Source organism: Kryptolebias marmoratus, linkage group LG2, assembly GCF_001649575.2.
Source record: "Kryptolebias marmoratus isolate JLee-2015 linkage group LG2, ASM164957v2, whole genome shotgun sequence".
Taxonomy (NCBI): domain Eukaryota; kingdom Metazoa; phylum Chordata; class Actinopteri; order Cyprinodontiformes; family Rivulidae; genus Kryptolebias; species Kryptolebias marmoratus.
Genome location: NC_051431.1, coordinates 16,916,937 through 16,943,837, shown reverse-complemented (window position 1 = coordinate 16,943,837; position 26,901 = coordinate 16,916,937). Strand labels below are relative to the sequence as shown.

Sequence of the window (26,901 nt, the reverse complement as noted above, 5' to 3'; positions counted from 1 at the left end):
GCTTGCATGAGGACCGACGGAGAGGCAGAGATGAAAAACCATGTTTCAGGAGAACCGCCTCAGGGTGCACATCAAGAAAACAGGTTCTCTATTATGAGTGATGCTGCGTTGGCAGAGCTACACTCTTTACACCTATTGAACAAAGATTTTTACTGCAGCTGAATTACTTTTAATAGTTTCTGGTCGGCCTAAAACAACACACATCATTCTCATCTTAAAACATTTTTTTTTTTTTTTTTTTTACAGCTTATCTTTTCTGTTTTACATCTCCATTCTTAATAGAAAACAAGCCATTAAATGAATCCTCTGAATGGAGCCGGTTGTTGAATAGAAGGTGAGAGGGGAGGGAAAATCTTCAGCCCAATTTAGGGGCGAATCTTAAATGCCGATGTCCATTATTCTGGCCTCGATTCAGCCGCCGGTTTATAATTTCTCCTTCCTGTCTTGGATAAGACATCTTCACTTCCCATCGCCCCCTCATTGAGACGTGTAAGTGACAGTTGCCAGGGTGATAAACACTGAGCAAGCACAAGAATTTGACGGAAAAACGAATCAGAACAGGGCGATGCTCTCTCTCTGTATCTTCTTCACCTCATTCATCAGTCTTATTTTCTACATATGTCTGATCTTACTGCGCTTCAGCCTCTTTCTCACACAAACACACACTTCCTTTGTCTTGCTGTGATCCGTCTCTCTCCCTCAGATGCCCATGCTATTCCAGCGGTAATGACATATATGAATGGTGACTTATTGTCCATGTGCGTCTCTGTTAAATGGCAGAGCTATTTTTATGATTCCTCTGATACGGCTGAGAGGGTCTAAAAGCTAATGAAGCAACTGGATGGTGGGTTCGAGCTCTTAGAGTGTGTGTGTGTGTGTGTGAGAATGCTACAGATCCCTCTGACAGGGTCTAATGATGACACCCAGTAAAATGTAGCAAATTTAATAGCCATATAAAGCTGCTGAAGTCAGCACATAAACAAGACAGCAGATCTTCAAAACCAATCTAAATTCCTAGAAGATATGATTTTTCAAGAAACAGCAAAATAGCTGAAGGGAAGGAGAAAAAAAATCCAGTTTTGTTTTTTTTTTTTAATTCAACTGTTTTGTTGAACTTTTTACAGCTATTTTTATATTACTGCCACTGAAAGGCGAAAGGCGGGTAATAATGCTTTTTTTTCTTGTCTGTATTTGTTTGTTGGCAAAAAAATCTCATGAATCGCTGCACACATTTTAATGAAACTCTCAGAAAGTAATCATCAGATGTCCGCCTACATTTGATTACCTTCTAGAGTCAACCTAATTCAAGATGGCCGCCACAGCTAATCGACCTTAGCCAACACAAAGATGACTATAACGCTGTCAGTTTTACAGATATTGAGCTGAAACTCGGTGTGGTAGTAGCTGAGAGTCAGCTTCAACACATACTTCAGGCGCTAACAGATCGCATAAGACCTCGCAAAAATCATGCAAGATCACAGACAATGTTTGACCAAAAGTTTGGCTATAACTTTCACAACACAAGATAATCTTAGTCTAAAACTATGGCATGGATGGTGACAAGTGATATGCATTCCTTCAAGGAAAGCTAGGTCTTTAAATATTTAAGGTTATAGACACACAGCTAATGTAGCTTAAATGCCAACGTCTAGAATTGATCAGAATAAATTATATAAACGTATTGATTCAGCTGCTGTGGTATCACCTAGTGGTTTGTGAACTTCAGTTATACCATCTGATTTATTTTTGTATTTTTTTATTTCACTGGCTGTAGAAAACATCAGATTTTGGACAAGGATCTGCCAGACAAAACTCCACCGAAGTGTTATCAAGTTCAACGTGCACAAGCAGAAACAATCCAGATCACACATAATCTCCCCAAATATTGAAACAAGAAGTCACCCCCTTGAGACAGCAGATTGTGCAGAAAGTAGTAAAAGTATAGTGAGTGTAAACTCGAAACCTTTCTTTACACAGATCGCACCTGGTTTTCAACCACAAAACCTGCAGCTACGACATGAGTGCATCCAAAAACAGATGCTTTTTGAAAGGTAGGGATCTGCTTAAAGGTGTTTATTTGTAAAACACCATATTGTCGTTGTGTAGTTAAGGATAAGTAAAGTCACGAAACTGTAAAAATGTAATGCACATATTGAAGAACTGAAAGTTGACTGAGGATTTTTGGTTGTAAATATGGATTAGAATTCATAAATCAAGTGTTGTAATAGAGATTAGAAAGTGTTGTGATCTCCCACAGCTACATTAATAGACTAATTTTAAAAAGTGACAGGATGTGACCCGAAGCAGGAGGTAGACGCTTGTCTTTCCCTCTGTTCGTACCGTAGATCTTTACATTTATTGGCTGTATAATAAGACATGTTTAAATTTAGGCCAGAGTGTCACAACGTGAGATTTTGGTTGATTTCACCTTACAGGGACTGATATCTGGCGAGACGCACAGGTTAGAGCTGCAAAAGTTATGTTTGGCGTCTGCGAGTGCAGGTTTTCTCCAGGTGCTCAGGTTTGCTCCCACAGATTAATAGGTTAATTGGCAGCTTTATCTTGTCATTTGGTGACAGTGTGAGCGTAAATGGTGGTTTTGTCTGTCTTTATGTGGTCCGGTGTTGGACTGGAGACGTGCCCAGGGTGTACCCCGCCTCTCTGAGTGACCGCTGGAGAGAGGCACCAGGTCTCTGCAAACCTTCATGGAAAAGTGATTAAAAAAACAAAAAATCAAATGGATGGATAGGACTGATTTCAAAAGATAAACCAAAATAAATACAGTACACAGGTTTGTTTGCAGAATCAAATAAGTGAAATTGAAGAGCGAAAGCATCATTCTGCAGTTAACATTTTCTTGCTTTGCTTTTCGCCTGCGGGAGCTTCGGCTCCATGTTGTCAGAAATGGACTTTAAGCTGCTCTCCAACTGCGTCACTATGAGGACTGAACTTAAGAAAATCTTTGACCTCAAGATGAACAAGTGAGCCTTGAGTTTGGAATTCCTAAAAGCTGATTTTATGGGGCTGAACATTGCGAGCACACACACACACTCATGCGCAATCGGGATGGGTAAGAGTGAATGAGCAAGCAAGAACTTACTGGAAAAGATTTCTCCTTTGTTTCGGAGAATCTTTTCAGCTCTAAAACCATGTATCTATCATCCGTCTGCGGTTGTCGCTCCATAAAACCATTTTCTCTGCCACAATCTGCAGCTAAATCCTTTTATCGCAGCTCTAAACCTAAAGGAATAAAAATACATTTGAGTTAAAGACGGATCCATTTTTCCTTTCTTAGAAGCTTGAATTAAGTTAACATTAATGGCCTCAAACCTTTTTAACCACAATAGCTGCTTGGAGAGGAGAAAACTGTCAAGACTTTCAGCTTTTGTCTCTTATTTTATTGAAGACACTGACGACAACATCACAGTGTATTCAGCTCCAAACTCGCTCTCATGTTCTCGCTTCCCCTCATCATTAATTATCCATTTTTCTGACTCATTAGAAGTGACACCAAGCGTGACTTTGATACATTCGGTTCAAGATTTTTATTAGTCAACATTCAAGTAGATAATGAAGACAAATTAAACCTCTTTAAGATTAGCATAAGGAAGCTTGAATCACCAGGTAAATAACGTTAGGCTAATTGGATCAGCTCGTACGCTACACGTTCAGCACAAAAGCGGCGGCGCAATTTATACCTCGTACAAAACATCCTCGTGTGTTCATTAACGCCAATAAAAAATGTGAATAAAATTATTTTTTGCGTCTCATAAAGCTGTCACAGAGGGAGCGTTTGCCAGTGCGAGCAGATGCTGAAGGCCAAATTTGGAAGCTTGACGGGTCACGTGGATGAAAACAGAGATCTGAGTTTGTCTCTGGTCTCATCCGGTAGTTTTTATGCTTTGTGTTTGCACTGAGGGAATCTAAAACAGCTTATTTTACAGCTTGCCTGATAACAAGTCCCTTTGCAAAACTATAATGCAAGCAAAAACAAGGCGCTTCTTTTTGTACATGCTATTTTTTTTTTTTAACAGGATAAAACTTTTTATTTTTTTATTTTTCCAGAATGTTGACCCGTTTTAATGTTTGTCACATGAACTTTACCAAATTAACGGCACACATTGGGCTTTTTATTAACAAATGTTACAGTGCTGTGCAAAAGTCTTAAGTCATTCATCATTATTACTATATGTTTTGCTTCAAGGAGCCAGACTTTGTTGTAATCTTTAAAAGTGTCTCTAAACAATATTTCAGGCTTTCTGAAGGTCTGAAGGTTCTTTTACTTCTTTTCCACTCATTTTCAGTCCATACTTGACCATTGTCTGAAGAATGTTTTTGTTTGTTCAGCCTCTTAACTCTGACCCGAGAATCCTTCAGGAATAAAAAGGCTCCTAAACTCAAAGGATGAACCGGTGTTACAGTGACACAAAACAGATAACTTAAAGAATCAGTTTTATATTTGATCTGCAGAGATTTGGTTACTTGCAGTCTGTTAGCAGAATACCTCATGAACATTGGATGGGTTATAATTAAACACTTAGAAAGTAATGATTGGAATCAACCCAATTTAACATGGCCATCACAAAAATAATATACCAGTTTTACAGATACTGAGCTTTAATGTAATGTGGTAGTAGCTGGGGGTCATCCACAACACATACTCTGAGCGTGACATCTTGTGATGTCACATGATGCTATTTTCAAGGTTTCACCAAAACAGCTTCAACTTCATCATTTCTCCACATCAAATAATCTCAGTTTAAAATCCTCGAATCAACTTTCACGTTACCTGAAACTGAAGGCCAGTGTGCAAACAGACAAAAAAAAAAATCCCAAAAGAAACCTGTGTGTTTAAAATCTTACTTTAATCCTTGTAATTTCAGTATAATCTATTGGGTGAAAAAATAATTTTAAAAAAAGCTCCTAAAGGACGTGGAAAAAATGATTTACTTTCACCCATAGTAGCATTGTGGTAAGTGACTGCAGATAGCAAAACAGCTGCTGTGAAGTAATGGTTTGAAATCATCATAAAATTGTGTAAAAAGCAGTGGATTTTGGCAGGTTTTGCACTGATATTGATGGGTGGACACAGCTTTGTTCAGGCACATTTTCAGTGCTGGTAAGTCCATGTTGCCCCTGTGGTTCACACTCTTAGTATTTGTCATTAAATGCACGGTGATGATGATTCCTATTAAAAACAGAACTGTTGAATAGGGGAAAAGCAGCATGAGAGGTAAGAATATGCCTGAACTTCCAGCTGAAACAATCCCTAACGCAGACTTTTAGGCTCCGGTGATAATGTGCATCTCACGCAAAGTGAATCAGATAATGTGGAAGGCGCTCGAGCCGCAGTGAGGACGCGCAGAGGAAAAAACAGGGACTTAAAACTCACAGTGCATTCATTTTATCAATGGCTCGATGCACTCGAATGCACCCAAGATGAATGGCTTTGTCGGAGAACGGGTTGTTTAATAGATATGTGAAGAAGAATGGTGCAAGAGAGAATGATAGAGAGGAGCAGATTTAGCAATTGATGGCTGAGGAAGGAGACAGACTGTGTGAGAGAAGGATGTAAAACATATGGGAGGTGGAGAGGCGGAAACACAGAGGAGAACATTTAGCCGTTTAGAGAACTAATGAGGAATAGGAGAAGAGTTAGGGAACAAAAACATGGAACAAACAGTATGTTAGGAAATTTATTGAAATATATGATGAATAGGGAGACAGATAGAAGAAAAATCTGGCATTGAAGGCAAGAATAAAATGAAACTGAACACAGAAGAAGGACAAAAGCTAGAAAGCAAGAGAGGGGAAAAAAAAAGGGTAGAAATCAGGGTGACAGAAAGAGCGACAGAGAAACAAGGCAAAGACAAGATGAGGACAGATATGAGGAAGGGATATAGTGGTTCTGATAGATGAGTAATGTCAGGTTCATTTCCGGAGGAGCACAAGAAGACAAAGCCCATTTAATAACTGTCACACACACACACACACAGCGACTGGAAGCATACAGGACATCAGCTGCCTTATATTTTTTGGTAAAAGTCACGTAGGACGGTAAGATGAGATAACATATCATCTCATTCAGATGTAATTTAATAGAACAGGCCTCATTTTTAGCATTTGGTTTTATAAACGTGTGTTTGTGTGGGATCACCGTGCTCGTCCCAGGTGCCTGCGCGTTTAAACGCATTTGATTCAAGACTGAAATGTGATTTTGTCGGCATAGTAATAAGGGGTCGTCACAAAACAGCATAATAAAGCGACGTAATGCGATCACGATTATTATATTACAGGGAATTTCTGTTTGCTTTGTTCGTGTCTTCCTTTACATAATGATCTATGCACGCAGCTGTTGCCAGTCTGCCCATTTCCCTGTATACGTGTGCATTTTACCTGACTTGCAACTATGCTTCAGCCCATTTCCCGAGAGAGCTGTACAATTGATGGTTTAATCGATGGCCACCTGTCTGCTATTGGTTAATCAATGCTCGGGTAAACATTAGGATTAGCTTTTTGGAAGAGGCAGATAATTGACTGTAAAGGCTTGACAGATAAGTTGATGTATCCTGAGAGTGCAAGCTGGTTGAAGGACAGAGAGCTGGAGGAATAGATGGACAGAAACCGGCTGAAGTGGATAAAGCTAAGGGAAAGGAGGAACTCAGAACCAAACAGATCAAAGGATTGTGGAGAGGTTCACTGATCTCTTCAGACTAATGCCCTGCTCCTCACGCTGCAGGGTTATTCTTTATTTAATATCTGGAGCCCTTTTCACACATGTACTGAAATTTCTGAATTGTCCCAAGGAGCATGAGTGAGGATGCAAATGTATTCTCAATGCAGACTTTCTCCTGTCAGCTACCTGCTTTAAAATCTGGTTATTATCTGAGCGAGACCATGCTTTTAGCTAAATACTGTCTACAGGTTTTAAAGCAGACAGCTGTGCATGCTGATGTTTGCTGCTTTATAATGTTTTCTGCTCATCTGTGTGTTGCTGCTCACCCTTTTGGTAAGTAAATCTGTTGTTTCTTTCCAAATTTAATTTGATCTTTTGCGAAATTATGTTATTAGTTTGTAACATTTTTAGTTCTCCGAGTTCCATGTTTTATACTATAACTCCATTGTGTTCACCTAAAACGTGTCTAATCATTTGGTGGATTTATAAAATTAGCCTCCGATCGCTCGTCTCGTCACTTTTTCTTTTGGTTATGTCTTAGTAAAACCTACAAAAGAAAACTTTATTCTCCTGATCCACAGATGATGCTTCGCTCTAATCTTTGTGCTCAGCTTTAAATGATGTAATGATGCTTGTTTACCATAAGTTATGAAAACACTTAAATTAAGGAAAACTACAATTTTTAAATGTCACATCCATGCATTAACTAATTTCACCACACTCCACATCTCATTTTATTTGTCTCATTCTGTGGTCTAATCTTCTGCAGCGCAGAAATCAGAGGACCTCACTGATGGAAGAGCTAAAAGAGTCATTGTTATAGAAAACTCATCAGCCTGGTTTAATATTCCTGAAGGGCCGTTAACGAAGCATTATGAGCACTGGAGTGTTTGCATCGTGCAAAGATGTGATTCAAGAAATCTTCTAAGAGGAAAATCACCATCTCAACTGATTTACGAATGAATTGATTTGTGTCGGCTCTGCTTCGTTAGTTTGGGGGGTAAATTCAGGAACCGAACTCCGACTCAGTTCAAACATCACACGAAGGGTGAAATCAGAGCGTGAGGTAATAATCTCGGGTTTTTGTTTTCTATTCTTAGAGGTTTTTTAAAAAAAAACACTTCGTGCATTTTCGCTTTCCTTTTCAAAAGAGGAAAAATCTTTTCTGCACAGGGACAAAACTGAATTTCTGAAGGAAATTTCTTTCACTGAGGTGACAAACCTTGAGTTACAACAAACTCATCCCCCCCATCATTGGCTTCTGAATCCTCCTCCAAAAAAGAAAAAATTATATTTGTCAGACCAGTTTGAGAATCCAAGGGTGAAAGACTGACAGCCAAACATTTTATGCTCAACTATAAAAGGCAGCAGTCTTTATTAATCTGCTCACTGCACTGTTTTTTAGCAGAAAAGACAGGCCACTGCATATTTAACCATTTGCAGACAAGCTACACCTCATTAATAATTAATCATCATTAATCGAAAAGGGAATTGTGAATTTGTTTAAAGCACTTTCAAGAATCAGAAGTCTAGAAATAATGACAAATATCTGATTAAAAATGAAAGAATCCTAACGTTTTCTGAAAGCACCAGTCGACAGATGTTACAAATACATTTTAGGTTATTAGTTGTACTGCAAAACAAAAGAAAATGTCATTGTTTTTTATTCTGAAAATTTAAGAGAGATGTGAGTTTAAGACTGTTATGGGACTTGAATTCCTTGCTGCATTTTATTTTTACTTGGAAAGCACATGAACACAAAACCCCTAAATAATTAAAACAATCTTACGATGAAAGACTGAAAACGATAAAGAAAAGCAGCAATTTATTTTAACAGTCCAGTACGGCTGCATGAAAAATGTTGTTTGAGATAATCATCGTTTCAGGTAATTGTAAGATCTAAAAGAAACCTTGACTGACGCACAAACGAGACCGCTCAGAATTACCAACTTGTCTCAGTCAATAAATGCAATTCTGTACACCGAATCAGCCATCGTGACGAAAGCTGCGTTCTTTCAGTTTTGTGTTATTGCTGAAGAAACACAATGCTGTCGCCTAATCAACAAATGCTGTTTAACAATGAAACTGAATGTTTAAGAAACCGAATCAATCTTTTAAGAAGGTAAAAGACAGCAACATCTGTACGGAGAATGTTTTTCAACTCACTCGCGTTTCTCCGTTTTCAGAGTCGATGCAACACAGGAGGAACGTTCAATGGGCAAACTTTTCTTGTTAATAACTGAAAGGTCCATCAATGGAGATCTCGTCACAAAATCTTTGTGAACCTGGTAAAAAGAGGAGTGAATCAGGATACTCTGACAAGGATTTTACTGATATCTTTCATGGAGAGGAACGGAAACGAGCTAAAGCCTTTCATGGGATGACAGAACTGTAGAGGACTAAATAAGCCAAATATTTACTTTGTTAATGTCAGTAATTTGGTCCTGTCAAATGAAGTTTGCGCAGAAATGTCAAACATTCTTGTGATATTACAGTTTGTGTGATGATGTTCCAGTTCTGCTCGCCTGTGATGCCGCCGTCTACACGGCAGAATGCCAACAGTGATACTTGACGACATTAATACCCACATGTCCAATGCTTGTGAAAGGAAACAAAGGCTCTGGTGTCACGCCAGGAGTGTTTTTATTCAGTCACGACAACTAAGCTTTGGAAATGCTGATGAGGACAATCCGACATTCCTCTCTCATGTTTGTTCAAACTGCATTTTCACTTTAAAATGATTCTGTTTTTAAACTTAAAGAGGAAAAGGAGACGGATTGATTTGTGTACTGAGTTTCATGCTGTCATGTAAGTTAAATTTTTAGTGCGCCACATGCCTCAGAATGAATTTGAGTAAATGAAATGGTTGATGTTTTTATTTTTTCTCCACTTGGTCAAAGAGAGTTTAGCTAAAGCTGAAGCACTTGAGGTAAGTTTGATGTTCTTCATTCTTTCCTACAACACTTCCTGGTTGTTTTACATGCTGTCAACAGGATAGGTCTCCTGTCAGCTTGGCTCCTGCTTCATTTAAATTTCAATAACCAATTGTGCTGAACGTGTCTGTAATAACGATTTAGTGCAAACGTGTTCACATAAAATGCTTCTGAAACCGTAAACATCTCAACTGGAGGGTCCAAACCTGATAAAAGCTGGCCCAAATGTAACCTGACGTGGAGCAATAGGAGGAAAACTGGAGAGATGGACAGAGCGTCAACATCGCTCTGACATTTTAACTGAGTTCAAGCATTGCTGAATGACACATTAGACACACATACTGAACTACTCGCCTGTCGAGTGGTTCAGCAGTTACACATTTCGACGAGGATAACAGGCCCCTGATACGTGACATGGAAAGACTCTTCAGAGGACAGACAGGCAATTATGAGAAGTTCAAGAGCATCAAGTTTTCAAGGAAATGTGTGTGTGGCATGTCTGTACTGTAAGGCTGGACAAAAAAATAAAAAAAATCAGACAGGGAACAAAGTGAGATACAGAGAAACTAAACAAAAAAAATCAAACAGACCTAGTTAACATTTGTGCTGCTGACAAGATGCTAAATATGGAAGAGCAGACAGAAGAGACACGTTTCAGTCGGTATTCACTTCATTCGTGTTTAAATGAGGGCTAATAGCATGTTCAACATAAAAAACTCAAAAATTAGGATAATTTAACTCTTGGTTTGCTTTTTGCAGTTTTTATGTCAGTGCAGTTTGTATTTTCTGTGATTTCTTTTTTTTTTGTCTGCTCTTCCAAACAAATGACATTCTTCTTTTTCCTGACTAAATCACTTAGTCCAAATAAATTAAATCTGTGAAACCTCTATATTACCCAACATTTTTATTATGGTCAATAATATCCAAACAGATGTGTGCAGAAATTCTAAGGTTGTTTATACAGTCAACCATCTTGGTCTGAATACAAGTGGGGTTCAGACATCCTGAACATAAATTTTCCTCCACATATGAATTTGCAGATTTGGCATGGGATCCACCTGGAACAAATTGTTTTTAATTCTTTATTATTGCCAAACGCCGAAGGCAATGTCTGTGCGTGTTTGTGTATGTTTGCCAAGTGAGCAAAATATCTTATAAACCAGATGGATTTTAATGAAACCATCACAAAGTAATCACTGGGGGTAAAACTACAACTGATTTACTTCTGGAGTTAATCCAATTTAAGATGGCCACCACAGCTGAGCAACCCTAAGTTGAAAACAGACTTGTTTATGCTTTCAGCCTTCAGTCTGTGATTTCGTCATGTTTCCTGTCCGCTCAAAGTCTGCCCAGATCCTCAACGAACGAGCCCAGATTTTTGTGACCATGTTTCCTGTGCAGTGCATGCCTCTTCCATCTGAAATGGTGGCGCCAAACATACAACAGACAAAAAAAAGACTGCGAATCAAACCCAAGAAAAAGAGGAAGAAGGAAAACAACCTTAACGCTCGTTTTGAGAAAGCACTGTGTGAGGAGACCTGCTGTTGTCAGCATTTGGATAATTTATCAATCCTGGGGAGAAATCGCTCAAACTTTGCGTCTTCTTCTCAGCTTTTAAGCACACAGTTAGTAATAAATCAGTGCATTATTGCCACCTATGGCAGCAGTGAAAACTGGAGACGCTTTGACGAGTGCAGAGGTGCACAAACGGTTGCCTACCACGAGCAACTCTGTTTCTGCCTTTAGCCAACAAAAACGGCTATACTTCTGTGAACTTTACATCTCATGAGCTTAAATTTGGTGTGGTAATAACTGAGAGTCATCCCCAACGCTTTCTCTGATTGCCAACGCATTACACATGAGGTCATTCTGAGGTTTGATCAAAACAACTATAACTCTGTTCCTTCTCATCATAAGATGATCTTAGTCTGAAAATCTGGCATGAAAGTGCGAATTGCATTCCTTGAACGAGTAAATATTCAAGACGCAAAACACACCCATTTCAATGAATTACATTTGTCTTGAGAGGGTGGACTTTACTGAATAAGATTTAATCGCTTTGGTTGGACTGAAAATTACTTTACACATTCCACAAAGTTTTACTAGAGTAAATAAATACATTTAAAAAGGCCATTTTTTCCCCACAAACAAAAACTATTCAGTGTTTCTGAAAATTCCAGAAAGCCAATTTATTGTCTTTCATAACGCCACAAGGAATGCAATTTCAAATTGATTTTTCAAAACTTAAACCCATCTACAGGTAAACTTGCAATAACACAATTGCAGCTCCAATTTACGTGCACATTAGATGTGCAAATGTGTTTAAACAGGCAAAGAATACCTCACATAACACTAGTTCCCTGTTGTACAACAAACCCTGAGCCCTGTCAGAGATCACTCTTATTAGTTTCACACTCAGTCTTCGTTCACTGAAGGTAAACTTTTCAGGGCAATGTAATTCCCCCAGAAATTATTTGTCAAACCCTTTCAGTTCTCCTGTTTAAATAATCATCATCATGCGGATGGCTCAGTGATGTGAACCTGCGTGCCTGAAGGCGAAACTGGTTTACTAACTCGGATTGAGAGGAGCAAAGGGGGGAGGCGACCCGAGCCGCGAGCTGCGTGCAGGGAGTCATCTGAATCAAAACAGCAGCTGCACCCCCAGGAACCGACTGCTTATCAAAATGCTAAAGGCTGCCGCGCTGCAGGTGCTCATCTTCAGAGACACCTCCATGCAACTCAAATGCCAAAGGCAATGCCTCGGTGCGCTTTGTGGCATGTCGCTCTGCCTCCCACTCTGATGAGCTGCCAGAGTGTGCGCTGAGCTGGAACGCAGAGGAAGGTCTCTCCATCCCGTGAGACGTTCGGCCTGACGACTGGGACCGAAATACCTGGCAAAAAAAAATTATCCTTCCCCATCATATCCCATCCCCTCCCCATACAAAAATGTTTCAGGGAGAAAAAGAACAGCACAGGTGGGTAATTTTAGGTTTCTGTCAGATGTTATAATAGTCGTGAGTCAGGGGGAACAACAGTCGCCTGTTTGGGACAGATCATCAGTCTGACTCAAATATTTGTCACCTACAACTGAAAAGCAAAAGGGCAATAATGTTTTTGCCTCTGTGTGCGTATGTACATGTGGCCGTTTGTCCTCTTAGCAAAATTTCACATAAACCACTGGATAGATTTTAATGAAACTGAAAAGTGATCATTAGAGGTACATCCATCTACAACTGACCAACTTTTGAAGTCAACCCAATCCTAGATGGCCACCACAGCTAATCACATTACCCATTATACAAAAGGCCTCAAACTCAGTCAGTTTTACAGATATTGAGATCAATTTTGGAGTGGTAGTAGCTGAGCAATCATTCAACATGTGTTCTGAGCGCTAACACAAGGTTTGACTAAAACGACTAAAATGCTGTCATTTCTAAACATAAGATCATAGTTTAAAATGAAAGGTGGTGGACAAAAACACATTCAATCAAGGAACGCATCAAATCCTTTACCTTCTGTTGCTCTGAAAGTTGACAAGCTACTGAGATTTTTTTTCATTAATTTTTAAACGTTTCTACTGAGCCTGTCAGCCCTAAAATATTTCGTCAGCTCATGCCAGTGTTGTGTTTTTCTTGGAGAGGAGTGAGAACAACTTGAATGTACCTTACAGCAAAATGAGACCAAGTTATTAGTCAAGCATGTAAGGATTCCAGCTGTCATCAAAACGTTGTGATGAGGAGCTCAAGCAGGCAATAATTACCACGGCAATTAAAATTATAATATATAATAATTACAGTAAATAACTGTTTGCTTCAAGGGCCTGATGCGAAATGGAACGCCAGACTGTGAGATTTATGTTTTTCTGTAATGACTCGTTTAAGAATCTTTTAATGCCATTGATTAGGACACTTCAGGCTTTCATTAAAATGTCACTTTTAATGCACGACCATCCCACGAACATGGGAAACGACCTGAAAGTTTTAAGAAAGCTTTCCAACTTTTTAGTGTGTGTGTTTTAAGTTTTAAGTAAGTATAATATGAAGGCATTGTTCACATTAACATGGATATGTTGCTACATTAACCTTTTCTGCTGTTTGAACCTCTCATCCACATGAGAAATAAAAAAGCTTGATTGTTACATAAAACTGGCACATCAGTGTGTGCTTTAGAAATGGAGACTTAAAGTGAAAAAAACCAATGACACAGCAGCCTATTTTGAGAATCCCTACAATGATTTTGTGCCCTAGAAACCACAACAACACTAGAGCGGATTTTACAGGATTTTATGGGTCTGTCTCGCTCTGTCCTGACTGGTTGGTAAACCTTGTGTGCTGAACAGGTTCATGATTTAGATGAAATGGTAAACTGTGTCAAAGTTAAAAAAAAAAAAACAGGATTAAATTGTTTTGGGAAAGTCTTTTAAAGCGCGATTCATGTCAACATTATGGCCACCTAGTGGCACAGCATGGGTAATTCAGGGGGTTTTGATGGAATTTCAAAAAATATTTGTTTCTATTTTTTGAATACACATTTTTTAAGATAAGATTACATTTTGTTTCGTTTTGCAATGCTCCACCCTGTTTCAGGGGAGAACAACCTCCTCCCTCCGATATGACTGGCAGTAAGTGAAACTTCTGTGTTTGTCAAGAAAACAGCTTCAAATAGAACCACAGTATTGTGTTGAAGTATCATGGCCTGTTGGACAAACAATTCTTTATCGTCACTGCCACAGTAACCATGATGCCACCCTTTATTTCTTTGAATATACATACACCGTTTACCATTTAATCCATCTCTGCTTATAGACTGAAGCAACACGTTTCTCATTTTAATGTCCCTTTTAGTTTAGAGAAGCAATCAAAAAATGCAAATTCATATATATATTTTTTATTCAATCCACCAGGCAAAACGCAAAGCAGAAACATTAAGCATTAAGGTGTGACACAATTATTATTTCCCATTTGACACCAGAAATTTTACACTGATTGTTTTCCTCTAAAAGCAGGTGCAGTGGTTTGAAAAGGAAGGGGTGGAACATTGTGCCACTCAGTTACGCATTTAATACAAATAATGGCTGTTTTTCCCAAACTAAATAATATTCATGATCATTTAAATATGTAAACTGTTCTGCCAATAATGGGTAATTGTGTGATTTTTACGTCCTACAACTCTTTTCTTTCAGTAAAATGCTTTTATTGGTGATGATAGACGACACACGGACGTCAGTGTTTGGACAGTTCTACATGCAGAACACCACTCTTATTTTTTTATTTTTTTTTACATTCATTGTCCGCAGAGACATAAAAGCTCAAATTTCCTCTTCAGTTAACTGTCAGTTTCTCCACAGGGATATCTAAAAGCCACTTGCATGTCTCCATGTATCCCTGTAGAAACAGCAGAGCTTTTAGAGTAAAAGGTGCACAAGCTTGGTGAAGTCCAACCTGTGTGTCTAGATGGAAAATGTTTAAGTGGAAGTTGTGCATCTCTGTATGTGTATGCGTGGGAGCTGCCTGCGTGCTGGAAGTGAATAGGTCAATTTCCATTATTAGAGCGAATTGGATCAATAAGTCAGCCAGTCACCCAGGATCTGAAGAGTGATAAAAACACACCTACATGAGGATGCAGATGTTCGCCTGTTCCTCACATCCAGCCGAACACAAAGACGCACGAGTCCCCTCATGGTGGTTCTTGTAATTTTTTTTTTTGCCTGACTGAAGATGTCAGAGACGCACGAAGGTCAGGGTAGCAGGGTGCGCTGCCGAGGGCAACACAACCGCGCAAACAAACAAAAGTAGTCGGCAACAGAGCGAGTGTTGGAGGGACACGACCTTCTCTTTTAGTTACATTATCATGGGAAATCACACACTGACGCTTCCTTCCTCGCTGTTCTTTCACGCACTTCTGTGGCTCTTTTCTCTCCCGTCTGCCTTTTGTTCTCTCCTCTATTCAAGTGTTCATTCAGTAATTCTCTTTTACCACAATAGGAAGGGCTGCAAACTGAGAACAGACTGAGACTTACAGAAAACACTGTAAAAAGGAATTGAAGGCTACAACTGTCTGTCCATCCATCTACCTCTTATCTCTCCATCCGTTTGCCCCATATGCTGCAGTTCCTGTGCTTCAGCTTCTGTCTATTACTCATGCTGCCTCTCTCCTGCCTCTGCACTCACATTCTTATCTAACTTGGCCTTGCTGACGTTGGGCTCCGACGGCGATGCCAGATGAAGACTGAAGCAACTATTCTTTCGTTAAAAGTAGCGTGGGCAGGCCACCCACCTTGAGTTTTACATTGGAATTTATGCATCGGATTATGAAACAGCAAAGAAAAGCTACAACTTTTTTTTATTTTTCTTTTCTTTGTCTGAAGGTTGTTTTTCTGCAGCTTAGGGAGAAAGAAGATGAAAGGAACTCCACGAAGGTGAGAAGCATATGTACTATATATGTACCATAGTGCTATAACACCATCTCCATAAATTGCTCCCAATTTACTACCAAGTGAACACCAGAATATTTGAATAACAATCTTATGAGCTTCATTAATTTATGTAGCAGGATTGCACAAAATTAAAAAAGACATGCAGTTTTATAGTTGACTATTGCAATGACAATATCAGCTGCTATAAATCCACATTTTCCTCACTCCTCTGTTTCTCTCCAGTCACGACAGTGCTTACAACACTTTTCATGTCCTGCAGCATCTCTGCCACTCTCACCTAAATCAGCTGTGGGTATTTAGGGCATCTGATTTTCCCCAATAAGTGTATTATTGTAATATAGTTTGCATCTGTAATTTAAAAACGTCAGTGTCTTCAGAGTAACAGCAGGTTGGGAGATGGGCCGATGGATCGGCGTCTTGTTTGGAGAAATGACGTCGTTGCTCCGATGTGAGAAATTACCTGAGCCAAAAAGTTAATTATTTTGGAGGGGGAAGCAGGTAAGTAAGTACATTTTATTTCTATAGCACCTTTCACAGACACAAACGTCACAAAGTGCTTCACAGAGAAAAAAAGTAAAGAAAAGCAGCAAACAAATTAGGTAAAATCCTGTCTGAATAAAAATGTCTTTAGATGCTTCTTAAAAGAGTCTGTGCAGCGTAGGGACGGTGGAGGAGCGTTCCAAAGCATCGGAGCCACCGCATGAAAAGCTCGGTCCCCACGAGTTTTGAAACAGGTTTGAGGTACCACCAAAAAGGCCTGGAGACTTCAGTTATGGCTGATTATGTCATTGTCATGTAGAATATTTTTTTTAAAGACAATGAGTTGTCACAGAAAATTCCGAAAGCCAAAATTTGTAATTTTAACAAATAAAAGCAAGAAAAGTTGGAAAGCATCTGCACCCTTACAGTGTGATGAAGCATCTTATTCATTTCCTTCGTCAAAGCGTTTGTAGGTGGGACGTCACTTAATGACGTAGTTTTGAACTTCCTGGGAACTTCCTCTGAAACCCGTGTGCGTTACATGAGGCAGATGATGACTCATGAGTTGTTGTTTTATTCCTTTTATTTTGCTTCAAGTGTGATGATGATGTGTCTGTGGCCAGACAGGAGCCATTTCTCAGCTTCACTTGGTTCACTGTTGAAGCTTATAAAAGGAACTGTCCAATTTAAAGGAAAGTACATAAAATCCGAAATCTACTCCTTCACATCTTAGTGAATAAACATGAACAAAACTGTTTGTTCAGATTTGAAAAATTGAAAGTAAATAAAAACAGTTTATGATGTTCTGTATTAATTAACATCACTTACATGCATTTCCTCCTGTGAGTTTGTGCTGTTTTACCCTCTCACTGTCAGTGCCATCTAATTTCTCAGTTTGTGTCTTCGCTTTCTTTCTTTTTCTCCTTTCGTTGTTTTTTTTTTTCCAATGAGCTTAACAGAAGCCATCTATATGCATCAAAATTACAGCGTGCAGATTTCATAGCACAATATGTGAACCTTAGAAGTCACTGTTACAAAAACATTTGCAAAATGGACACGTTTGTTTGTCCTCACTCAGAGCTCTTCCCACAATCCTCCTCTCTGCTCAAGATGTGTTTTAGGAACAGAGACGTCCTTCAAGATCAAAAACTGATACTTTTATGGGTCACAAGCAGGAGGAAGAAGAAGAAGATGATGTACCGTACAAGAAAGGCCTTTGTTTTGAAATGTGTCTGAGCAGGCTCCGCCCCCGTCGGCTCTGGCTGATAATCCCGTCTCAGATCTACTCATCAGCACAGCAATATTAAAACCCCGGTCGTCCTTCCACTGTCTGCCAAACTGTTAGGTCAGCGTGGTGCGAATTCCTCCCAGTCTTAAGCTGTTTTTTTTTTATTCTTTGTGCATTTTATCCTCCGGATTAATCCAGCTTACTTTGCACCTTAAGGTCCGAAAGCCCCCATCGCCCATGGGCTTTCTTCACCTTTTGACCAAACAGACCATGCTGGTAAGGAGGGAAGGAGTGAATAGTTATTCCCTTCTCTCCTTGTTCTGTTACTTCCTCCTTGGGAGCCTGGAAAAATGAAATATATCAAACTGTTTGTACCAGAGAAGAAAAAGCTCCAGCTCATCAAGAAGTTTTCAAAGAGAAATGACCAAATGGACACAGTTACTGTGAATAACTAGCCCTGAATGTGACCCATGAAAAAAGTGCCAGATGGTCTTTATTTATATTTTTATTTCTGGGACTTTTGCAAATTTAGCCGTATGCAGTGTTTTGTCTGAACAAATGCTGCAAGCAGATGCTCCTCAGTCCTATCACTGCATCTTCCTCCATTTGATTTATATGGTATGTTGACGTTACATAAGAGAGCCTAATTTTTAAAACTTTGTGCTCCAGTCAACAAAACAGTGTCACTGAAATGGTTGGGCCTCCAGAAACCAGAGGCGAACAATCATCACCTCATCACAGCTAACTAGTAAAAATCTAATCCAATATTAAATACAAGAAGAAGTTGGACTGCTAAAGTATTTAGGTTGGTAGAGACTTCAAATATTGAGGATTATTGACACAAAAAGGTTTTTTTTTTACCATCTAGTCCCTTCTGATAAACGAGGTCTGCAGAGTTTCTTGCAGACTGACATTGCCGATTTGGATGCTTTTCGATAGTTCAAGACTTTTACCTGAAATCAATAGTTTTCAGTTTCTCTATATATATATATATATATATATATATATATATATATATATATATATATAGGAACATTTTAAAAATATCTTCACTATGGATGAAACCATAACTTCATGGCATGTAGTGAATTGAAAACAGCCAATACAGAAACTAAAATTCTATGACAGACTGAATATCCCTCTCTACCTTGAACACCAAAATTTCAAACAAAAGTCTCATTAAATTAGTTAGAGCTCAGAGTGTGTGATGGAGACGACTCTCACATCAAATCAGAGCAGAATACCTGTAACAAAGAATGAGTCATAGCCATGTTTGTGTTTGCAAATTCTCACTTATGAGCAAATAAACACAACAGGATACAGATAAGACGTTTTAAAATGATGAATTTGGCACTACATAGTGTGGAGACATATTAAAGTTAAAGATTACAAAGTTAAAAAAAATTTACTTTCATCCTTTCATTCACAGTAATGCCATTTTCAGCAAGCTATCAAGCAAGATGCTGGCTAGCAAATGTTTGCAGTTTCTTTTTTCCCCCTTCTGCAGCACCTGTTGGATCATGTGTCTTCTTAGATTGCTTTTTATTGCACTAACTCAGCCATCTAATAAGGAATGTGTCATGATTATTAGCTGTCTGAGGCCTCAAATGCCTACTCATGTTCTTTGGAGCTACCCGAATCACCCGAGGGCTTGAACAGCAAACACACAACCGCAGTGTGGGTATATACGTGCGAACAAACTCACACAAGCACGCGGGAAAGTGAGAGGAAGTGCTTGTTCAATATCCTGCAGGGATCCACTTGAGATAAAATTCAGCAGCACTAAATAATGCAGTCCATTTATCAGAGGAAAAAAAAATGCAAACCCAGACATACGCACTCGTACGTATACGGCACTCTCAGAGGATCACTGGCAGGTGAAGGTGCCCTCGAGTCCGTGGTCATTCATCAGGGTACGTGATCCAAAGTGCCGCGGCAGGCGAAACGCGACGGCCGGCTCTTGTGTGAATTTTTACTCCTCTGGCTTTGAACCCTCACAGTGCATAATGCAACACCGCTGTGCACTCGCAATGTAAAACACTCTTCCCACTGTGTTTGGATTTGCATCATTCAGCCACAACGAGCCCTGCAACGGGAGAAACGGCGGCACAGCAGGACAGGAGATCAAACAGGAGGACTTCAATTGGAGCCCAATATGCCACGAGGTCTGGAACAAAAAAAAAATTTGTTTTGTTGTCGTGATTAGGAAGACTGCAAACACCTGACACTGACTCACAAACCATGATCCTCAGACTGTACTCAGGATATCCACTGAAAGAACTTTGTGCGTTATTGTTTTTTTTAAATCTGAGGCACCAGAAAAATATAAATTTTCATTTAAAAATTAAAGTGATGCAAATAGAAGAATTTTAAATGGACATAAAGTCCATTCAACCCAAAACTGCAACTGAAAATATACAGTTGTTGTCTTCTTGTCTAAATATACTTTATTTTGTAAATGCTGTATATAAGAAGTATAGATAAAGCAAAAATAAATAAACAAAAACAGCTGGCGTTGCTGAAGTAATTAGATTTACTTAAGTCTGTTGAGCCAGGGGAAATCTTGGATTGTTCATTGCAAAACTTAAACAAGTAAAACCTTAAAAAGTGCATTTGACTGACAAATATACCATAAAGTTTGAACTTACGCTTTAAGCATACAGACTAAATAATATGTTCTTGTGTCCTTGCAGTATCTCTAAAAATTCACTACAGTTAAAGCAGCAACCTATTGATTTTTACTGACATTTGTGGTCTTTAATTCAACAGCCTATTATCGATGCATTATGCTCACTGATAGCCTGAGGGCTCTGCATTGATCAGGGCTGTAAAAAAGAGGCTTCTGCTATTCTTAATGCTCAAATGGATGGGTTTTCGCTAGTCAGATAGAAAGAAGTCCCAGAAAAGTTTATTTTTTATTAAAGAATTTCATATGCACACGAGCAGTGTGAGTTTTTTTGCTGTCCGTCCAAGAATCCAACAGCTTCTCTGCTGCCAGCTGTGGATTGGAAAGAAGCAAGAAGCCAAGAACCTCTAGTTTGTGATGCATGTGATTTAACAACAACTAGTCAGTTTTAACAGACACATGCAGTATATGAACCGCTTGCTGCCATTAAAAGCAGGTGATTATGTAATCGCCTGTGTCTGTCTCTACATGTGTTTGTTTGCAATATCTCACAAACCAGCGGACGGATTTTAATGAAATTTTCAGAATGAAATCAATGTAATCTACCTTAGCAAACACAAAAGTGGCTATAATTCAGTCGATTTTACAGATACTGAGGTGAAATCTGGTGTGGCAGTAGCTGAGAGTCATCCCCACTACATACTCCTCCGAGCACTAACAGATCGTGCAAAAGCTCATTTAAAACTTCGACACGCAAAGCAGCGAGCAATATGCATTGCTTGAAGAAATGCTATTTTTTTATTTTCTAAAAGGAAATAAGCTCCGAACACAACCTTCAAGACAAATATGTTGTTTTAATGCTCAACAATGGTGGTTTTGTAGGACTAACTTCATTAAAAGTAAATTTAACCAAATGAAAAGTTAATTTGAGGCCATATTATAGAGTCAGTAGCACTGTAAAAATAAGGATCAATCCGAGAAAATGAAACTAAGTCCTCAGACAAGCTTGACCGGCACGGTGCTCTCGATCAGCTAAAGAGCAGCCAAGATTTTCTTTTTCGCCATCGACAAATGGGCGGTCAATTCGAGCTGTCATCTCACTGCACAGATTCTGCCGCTGCAGCTTCTCTGCTCATGCGTGTCACATCTTACCTGTAATCATCGGGTGCCTGGAGGCCTGGAATCCAAGAAGGGCACGGAGAATTGTGCAACATTATGGATCCCGGACCCAGTAGTTTCATTCAACACACCAGCGATCAATGCAATAAAAACCGAGAGTGGGAGAGCGAACTTGGTGGATATTTACTGACTGACTTCAACTGGACTAGAATACTGGGTATTCAAAAGGTGAAGCGAAGAAATCTGAGTTCCTGTTGCCATCATATAGAGGTGATCTACTTCAGGAGTGTTTCCTGTTGTGTGTAAATAATGCAGGAGTTGTGCAAAGTTATCTTTACTTCTCCCTGTCAGTCTGTTTAAAGCCTTGGCATTAACCGCTTTACTTTTTTTTTTTAGTTTCAGTCAGTACTAAGGTGTAATTTAAGCATGCAGAGTGAAGTTATTTTAGCAAGGAAGTGACATGCTGCGCTATGTCGTCATCTTCGTATGAAGCCCAGTTTTTCTCTAAATTGTCATTGAAATGAGTCTGAATCATGACAGAGAACGGAGCTCCTGCAGGTTTTAAGGAGTAATCTGTTGGTGAAAAGTGAGTCACAATCCATTAGCCTTAACTACCTCCTGCACTGATTCACTGTAAGATACAGTCACATGCTACCGTCACAAGTCCTCTAGGACTGCAGATTATTTTAGTCTTAAAGGGGTAGTCTGGTCATAGTGATGCTTTGTTAAAAGGTTATCCGTAGTTAGTGCCTTATCAGCTGTAGCATCAGACAGAGTATGAAGAAAAGGGCAAAAGTCTTTCCTCCTCTATACTAAAGCAAAAAAACCAAAAACAATGCTGTGTTCACCTGACTGAACTTGGTACATATCAAGCTGTGCATTTGCTGCTCACGGCTGCAACAGACTACTGTTATGCTCACATTAAAGAGAAGAAAAAAGTAGACTAGAGATCATTAAAACACACACACACAGACACACACACAAGCCTTCATGCAACCCTGAAAAGGCCACACCTGAGATGAAGGACAAAACTGTTGCTTCCACACGAAATGTTCAATATTAGTCGGAGCTCTGTTCCTTTAATGAATTCAATTCATTCTGGTCACATCAAACTTTACAAAAGCAATCTATTTATGTTATTTAATTACTGCACCAAATCCCTTTGTGTAGTGATCGAGCTTAAAATAAAGTGACGGATATTGACAGAGCAGTCCGCCGATGGCTCAGCTCTGCGTCTCGCCAGTTCGCCCCAAAGGAAGACGGCAAAAACCGTCCTCCTTGCATTTTCTCGATCAAAGAGTACAAAAAAGATGAAAGCAAACCAGTTCAATTTATTTCTCACTCACGGTTAACTGTAATGATGCGAGCAACATATTTGTGGTCGGATAGGTTTAAGTAATTCCATCAACAAAGACGGACACGTTCGTTTGGGCATGCCGGGACGTGCTCCTTGCCGCTAATGCAACAGTTGTGCTTCTGCTCCTGTTAGGAAACTCTGCCTTCGTCTTCCTCAGGCAGTGAGGAAGCAGCAAAAAGCCTCTGTCCTGACTGCAAACTGAAAACAATAACGACAGAGTAATAAAACCTTTGTGGGCTAAACCTGGTCCGTTCAGCAGGAACACTTTACGTCACTTATGTTGAGCTATGTAGGGCGAGTCTCTCTCACACACACACACACACACCCACACACCCACACACACACACACAAACATAAACACACTGTGCAATAAATGTGCGCCTCGTGTGTGTGGCTGTCCCCTTGGAGTGTTTTCCTTTGAATATTCAGAACAGACTTTCTTTTGCTTTGTCTGTCATTTGTACACAATGACTAAGTGAGGAAAAAAGTGACGTCTATGCGGCAAAATAATGAAAAAACAGAAGTTTATTGGAAATAAGAGGAAGGGAAATCAAACAGATGAATTACCATTTTAGACTCCTAATGAAAATAAATTTTACTGCTTTTACTGCCTCACTTTGTCAAAAGCTGCATGATCGAATAAAAACATTCATTTTGTGTTTTTACATAAACTTATTGACTTTTTAAAACTTTTATAACTTTATATTAATATTAAACCTGCTTTAGTTAATATTCATAAATGTTTGACATCAGTTCTTAGATTTTTTTTGTATTAAGTGTAATCTTTTTGACCATTTTTATGCAGATATAGTATACAAACTCTTCACCACTCACAACGTCAAAGATTTTAAGTTCAGTTTGTGAATTTGTGACTTTATAAATGAATAATAACTATTATTATTTCTGATGCTAAATGAGTTTTTAGCAATCCAAGCTATTAAATGTTCTTATGTTAAAGTTTGCTGAACAACATCTTTTTTAAAAAAAATGGTTTTGTTGTTTTCTTCTTGTTAAGCTTCTGATGATTTTTACATCTGCTTAGAATAACTTTGTATGTCAGGTTTGTGAGATTCTCGGTTTAATATTTTGTTCCGAATATCCTAAATGAGCAAATATTTTATGTTAAACATAATGTTAAATGTTTGTATAATTAGGGGACAGTGTTTTAACTAAGTGAACTGTCTCCAAACCTCCATCAGTGCACAGATCTGGAGCATGTAGGAGCTTTTCTGCACCATTTAAAAGTTCAGCAGCTTGAGCATTTGGAGCCACCAGTGGACATCCTGAACATGTATATGTAACCAACGGGTTCACTGCTGATCTGAAGGAGATTCTGAGCTTCTCTGGGAATCTTAATAAAAAGACAAACATCAGCGCCGTCCTCCTCTAATCAGGCTTTTTTTTTGCAGATCAGGCTGAGAGAAGCTTTTCCTCAGTATAAGTGAGTAACAAGTAAAATCCCATGAAGATTGCTGAGTGAATGGTGCAGTTAATCTGCAGGATTTTTCTTTTCTTTTTTTTTTGCAAGCACATGGTAGATCAAGCTGCTGGTTTTTATTTTTTCTGCTGATCTTTGTGTATCTTTTCCCTCTCTCTGCAACACTGTGAATGCATTCAAACATATGAAGCATTGTACATACATCAGTGCAAAGGCTGTCTTGAACCTGCATGTCATCATGTCCTATTCTCCTACCTAGATGTTCTTCTCTTGCTATGAGAAACAGTATTCAATATCCAGCCACAATTCTACCAATATGTGTCAGTAAAAACACACATTGACATTGGAAAAAATTAATGGAAGCATCAGATTTTTAGGATTTTCTTTTGTTTTTTTGGTCAAATTAGAGGGGAGGAATGAAAACAGTGTCTTCTTTTCTGAGGCTACTTTTACAAACTGGCATAATGTAATACAATATACAGAACCTGACTGAATTTAATAAAACTGAACAAAGAAGCGGAGTCAAATTAGATCACAATAAAATGGATTTTACTTTAGATTTTCTCACTCTCTCTGTTTGATACCATCAGGTAAACCATGATTAACAGAGTTGAATGGTTAGCAGTGTTTTCTCTGGTTTGAATCTTGGCCTTTCTCATGTTTTATTGTTGTTGTTGTTGTTTTTTCTTGTGCCTGCATGCGTGGGTTTTGTGCAGGTACTCCAGTTTCTATCAACGATCCTGACAGCTGGAAGAGGCACCACAACAGTGCGGTGATACTCTCATGCCTCTCTCTGGTTGAACTTGAACGTTTCTGCCAAGAGGAACTGGGGAAACTTTCAAAAGCAGGACGTGCCAAACTTGCAGGATCGTTGCCAAAAAGACCTAGACCCCCTAACTATTTATGTGCGAAAGAATTAGATTTTAATCATCAATAAAACAAACAGCTTTAAGATATTTCTGGTTTGTTAACTGCCTCAAAAGGAGACATTTGCATTGGGCACTAGGCATAATTTGTTCCACAAAAAATGAAACTTAAGGCAATTATTGCTTTTTTATTTATTTATTTTTTTCATGGCTTCTTTACCATGAATGCTTTTCATTGCATAGTGACAATCTTACTTTTATGACAACATTGATGACCAAAGCTTCCTGCTTTTATCAGCAGTTTGAACTCCAGAAGGCACAACTCTAAAACCCCACAGATTAAAAATGACTGATAACATTCCTTTTCTTGCACACACTCATTTGAAAACAAAGCTGAGCCATTTTTTCCCACCCCAGGTAGCACTTGCAGGGGAAGCCGCGCAGCTCACCAGCAGCCAAAATCACAAGAACAAGTTACAGTTCGGTGACGCTACAGTGACGAGCCGCCGGCAATGAACCCTTCACACAAACAAGCGGGCGTAAGAGAGGAATGCAGCTAGACGAGCCTTTCAACAACGCAACCTGGCCGCAGGAATACATCAGGGAGGGCCCAACAAGGCAGCACATCGGCGCTGTAACATCAAGGTGCACACACATGCAAACACACAGCTGAATGGAAGTAAATACATTAAATCCACAAAAAAAAATATAATTAAAGAAGAAGATGTTTACAGTTTTAAAGACGGAGCAGTGTTGACAAATGCACTAAAGTGTTCTGCACGAACACACACCTGCAGGAGCAACACACACCTGCAGGAGCACTTTACAATGCAAACCAAAAGCAAATATTGTACTTCTAAAGGCTCTTTGACATAAAACACACTCACGTGCAGAAAAATAATGAGTATTTTTTAGAAGCACAGAGCCTCTACAGAGCATCTCTATCATATTTGAGTGGCACATTATGAGTGTGTATGAGTGGGGGGGGTGCACATGTGCCTGAATCACTGAGAGCATACACAGCATTACATCTCTAGGTAATTGGATCTGAGCACAACATGTCGACACTGGCAGCCAATCAAACATTTTTTTTCCAATTTCCCTGCCAACATTAAAATCCCTCTGCAATATAAATCAGAAGCTCACAGCGTACACACACACACACACACACAAACACTCAGACTTGTGCTGCTTGATGTTACATTTAAAGATACAAGAAAGCAGCAATTTTAGCTCCCAGTTATCAGCTTGTCATAACTCATACAAACACACAGGAAAGAGCGGCAATATGCAAATATTGGCAAAGACAAGATGTTAAACGGGGGGAAAAAAAAGTTTGCTGATCTGAAGACAGCAAGAACATCACTTTAAATGAGCACCCTGAAACACACACACAAAGACCTGAATTAAAGTCACCAGCTTTAATTTCCTGCCTTTTATGTTTATAGCTGCTTTATGTTTTATCTTTCCGCCTATTGTCTGAGCTTTTTCTCTCTCTGACACACACACACACACACACACACACACACACACACACACACAGTGTAACGTCTCTCGCTGCTTGAATCATCAGAGAAAGACAGAAGGCTGCAGCAACAGGAGCTGAAACTTACCTCCTCCAGACAAAAGTTCAACGTTTGCACATACGTTAATAGGGGATGAAGTACAGCAAAGAGGAGGACAGAGTGTGTGAGAAAGAGAGGAAAGAAAAAGGGAATAACAGAGAAAGGCTCCTGATTCAG

At 39.1% G+C, this 26,901-nt stretch overlaps 1 protein-coding gene across 3 annotated transcripts in view; it reads right to left on the bottom strand.

Moving 5' to 3' along the window:
• The window catches only part of LOC108240483 (cGMP-dependent 3',5'-cyclic phosphodiesterase), a 184,368-nt gene that overhangs the window by 96,086 nt on the left and 61,381 nt on the right, over positions 1–26,901 (bottom strand). The window lies entirely within an intron of this gene.